The sequence below is a fragment of the Symphalangus syndactylus genome, chromosome 17 (genome assembly GCF_028878055.3).
Source record: "Symphalangus syndactylus isolate Jambi chromosome 17, NHGRI_mSymSyn1-v2.1_pri, whole genome shotgun sequence".
In the NCBI taxonomy this organism is placed as follows: domain Eukaryota; kingdom Metazoa; phylum Chordata; class Mammalia; order Primates; family Hylobatidae; genus Symphalangus; species Symphalangus syndactylus.
In genome coordinates, this window is record NC_072439.2 from 98,911,345 (window position 1) to 98,915,610 (window position 4,266).

Here is a 4,266-nt window from a genome sequence, read left to right on the forward strand (position 1 = left end):
AGGTTCACGCCATTCTCCTGCCTCAGCCTCCTGAGTAGCTGGTACTACAGGCACCCGCCGCCACGCCCTGCTAATTTTTTTGTATTTTTAGTAGAGACAGGGTTTCACCATGTTGGCCAGGATGGTCTCGAACTCCTGACCTCGTGATCCGCCCACACCGGCCTCCCAAAGTGCTAGGATTACAGGGCATACATGTACTTTTTAAACCTAGATGTACCTTAAAATTTTTATTTGGAAATAACTTTAGATTTGTGGGAGAATTGTAAAGGTAGTATAGGTAATACAGATTTCCTTCATGTTAACATCTTATGCATCTGCAATATATTTACCAAAACTAAGAAACTAACATTGATATAACATTACTAACTGAACTGAAGACTTTATTTGGATTTCTCCAGTTTTTCCACGAATGCCCAATTCTGTTCCAGGACCACAGCCAGGATACTGTGATGTTCTCAGTCACCACAACTCCTAAGAGCCTTCTCTTCAGTGGTGCATTTCACAGGGTTCTAAAACACACTTTCAAATCAGCAGAAGGAAAGGGGAAAAAGTTAACAAAACATATGGTAAATAGGATATATAAAATAAGGTATAAATAAGTCCTAAAGTAACAGTATTAATAATAACTATAAATAAAATGTCAGTAGCTAAATAAAAAGGCAGAAAATACCTAGGCAGAAACTCTTAGTCTTGATACTGAGAACTGTGAGGAATATACTTAAAAGGATAGAGAAAGACTGAAAAGAGACAGATAAATGATATAGCAGGTAAATATGAACCAAAGAAAGAGTAGTGATATTAACAGCTAAAAAATATAATTGAAGGTAAAACCATCATATTATCAAAGAGGGATATAGCATATGATAAAATGGACAAACACACACACACACACACGTAAAACAATAGTCTTGAAAAAACTATGAAGCAACAACTGGCAGAACTGTAGGAAGAAACAGCTCAACAATTGTAGCTGGAGATCTTAAGGAAGCCACCTTCTCAGGAAGAGATAGTTCAATAGAAAAAGCAAGCGCAGGCATAGATGATTAGATTAATTTAGTTCATACCTTAAGAGTAAAGGTGGATCGGGGATGAGTGCGTTGGCTCACGCCTGTAATCCCAACACTTTGGGAGGCTGAGGCGGGTGGATCACCTGAGTTCAGAAGTTTGAGAACAGCCTGACCAACATGGAGAAACCCCGCCTCTACTAAAAATAACAAAAAATTAGCCGGGCATGGGGGTGGGCGCCTGTAATCCCAGCTACTCAGGAGGCTGAGGCACGAGAATCACTTGAGTACAGGAGGCGGAGGTTGCAGTGAGCCGAGGTGGCGCCACTGCACTCCAGCCTGGGCAACAGAGTGAGACTCAAAAAAAAAAAAAAAAAAAAAGAGTGCAGGTGTATCAGGAAATGGCGGTAACTGTTTGTCTATCTCCCAGATATGGAAGGCAGGATGGAATCCTCTATGAATTAGAAACACATACTAAAGTATGAATGGTTTTTAAAACGTAGTGTTAACTGAACAATAAAGTGAGAAAGAGAATGCAATTTATTAGCACAGGACAGTGCATATTGAAGACACACACACAAAAACATGCGTTTGACAAAGATGCAGGGATACACATCAGACACCTTGCAATGGATGGCCGTGGTGGGGTGAGGAGGAGGTGGGGACAGGAATTGGGCCCAGAGATGAAGTGGGGAAGAGGAATGAAACAGGAGAAGGGCCTGGAGGCTGGTACTGGCAATAAACTCTGAACTGAGGTGGATGATGAGCCCAGCCCTGTACACACCTTCCAGTTACAGACGTACTTACAATCTTTCCTATCAGCAGAAAGGCCTATGGGTGTGACCGTAGGTGTCATGTGGCCAGTAGGCAGCAGGTTCTCCCTAGAAAATCACAAGCTGGGGGCCCGAAGACAGGTCTGGAGGCAGGGGCTGCACATTCCTGCCAGGAGCGCAGTGTCAGCGGCCCTCCCAGCCCAGACAAAGTCCCTCAAAGCTGGCCTCTCTGTCTTGGGGGAAGCACGGCATACTGGCCACAGCTTAGCTTGAGTTTCTAGATTTCTCAAGCAACAAGCTTGAAATCCCCAAGAGCGAAGTTCTCCAGGCTGGTACCAAGGCTGGGCAATGTTTGTCTTTCCAGCTCCCTTTCCCATCTTGCCTCCTGCTCCCAGAGGAACGTCTGTGTTGGGAGCAAGCGAAGCGCAGGGATGGGTCACAGGAAATCTCAGAGAGAAATGGTCCCCAATGACAACCTTCAGGGCATCAAGGAGTTTTTTAAAAATGCGAAGTTACCTAAGGACTTGGATAGACATTTCTCCAAAGAAGGTATTCAAATGGCCAGTAAGTACATGACAAGATGGCCAACATCATTAATCGTTAAGGAAATGCAAATCCAAACCACAACGAAATACCACTTCACACCCATTAGGATGACTATCAGAAAAAAGAAAATAAGTGTTAGTGAGGATGTGACGAAATGGGAACTCTTGTGCCCTGTCGGTAGGAATGTCAAATGGCACCACTGCTGTGGAAAACAGTATGATGACTCCCCCCAGGTTAAACGTGGACTTTCCACAGGACGCAGCAATCCCACTTCTGGGTATATAGAGAAGGACTTGAAAGCAGGAACTCAAACAGAGATGTGTATACTCATGCACATAGCAGCACCGAAAAGACGGAAGGAACCCTAGTGCCCGTTGACGGATGAATGCATAAACAAATCTGTATATTATATACATACGAATATTATATATTACCTGTTTATATAATCTATAATATTTTTAGCCTGTATAATATTCCTATAATATAATATGTAGAAATATATTATTTATATAGTACATATGTTATTTATATATTATTTATGTTATATATAATGATATACAATATATTATAGATAATATTATATTATCTATAATATATTGTATATCATTATATATAACATAATATATTATATATAATATATAATATATATTATATTATATTATAAAATTATATTATATATTAATATATTATATATCTACATATAATATATATAGGAATATTATACAGCCTTAAAAAGGAAGGAATTTTTTTTTTTTTAGAAACTGATGTTTATTTTCCATCAACCTTATTTCCATGTTGCTAAGGGCCTGTGCAAGAACAGCTTAGGACCATGCAGTGGTTGCTCCTACCCATTCAGTGGCCTGAGCAGTGGGAGCTGCAGACCAGTCTTCCATGGCAGGCTGAGCACTCTAGTCTTCAGTAGGGAACTGCTGAATAGGCACAGAGGGCACCTGCACGCTGTCAGGCCAATCTGCAACCTCAGGCTGAGTGGCAGTGAGCTCAGGAGCTGCAGCAGTCCATTCACCCTGAAATTCCTCCTTGGTCACAGTGTTTTTAGCAGCAGCCTGCTCTTTTTCAATCTCTTCAGGATCTCTGTAGAAGTAGAAATCAGGCATGACCTCCCACGGGTGTTCAAGGGAAACGGTGCCATGCACGCACAGAACTTCCCGAGCCAGCATCCACCACATCAAACCCACTGAGTGAGCTCCCTTGTTGCATAGGATGGCAATGTCCCCATAGCACAGAGGAGAATCTGTGTTACAGAGCAATGGTGGGTAGGTTAACATAAGATGCCTCTGTGAGAGGCTGGTGGTCAGCCCTGGGGTCAGTAACCACAAGAAGCCATGGCTCCCAGAAGGCTGCCTGGATCTGGTTAGTGAAGGTTCCAGGAGTGAAGTGGCCAGCGATTGGAGTGGCTCCGGTGGCAGCAGCAAACTTCAGCACGACCCTCTGGCCAGTATTTCTGAAGGATATACCACTGACATCAGCAGGGTTTTCAATGGCAGCAATGGCACGAGCTGCCAGCAGAAGCTTCTTCCAGGTCCTCGTCAGATTTATGACGTAGACGCCATCACTTTTCCTTTTATAGATACGCTGTTCCATCTGGAAGTCAAGATTGCTGCCATCTAAGTGGGTTCCTGCTGCAAGGAACTTAAGGACATCCTCTTTCTTCATTTGCAGGACATCAAGGGCTCCGGACATTGTGGAAGTTTGCCTTTAAGTTACGACGAGAATCCAGAACAATGCCGGATGGAACCCTCTGTAGGTAGCACGGAAAGGCAAAAGGAAGGAAATTCTGATACATGCTACAACATAGATGAAACCTGAAGGCTGAGTTTCAAAGAGAATAACCAGTCACTAAAGGACAAATACAGTATGTATATCCCACTTATGTGCAGTGCCTAAAATGATCAAACTCATCAAGGCAGGAAGTAGAATGGTGG

The 4,266-nt window shown here is 42.8% G+C and overlaps 1 pseudogene; it reads right to left on the reverse strand.

The window, feature by feature from the left end:
- Positions 1 to 3,128: 3,128 nt before the first annotated feature.
- LOC134733356 (small ribosomal subunit protein uS2B-like) lies at positions 3,129 to 4,065 on the reverse strand (annotated as a pseudogene).
- Between the last annotated feature and the right edge of the window lie 201 nt (positions 4,066 to 4,266).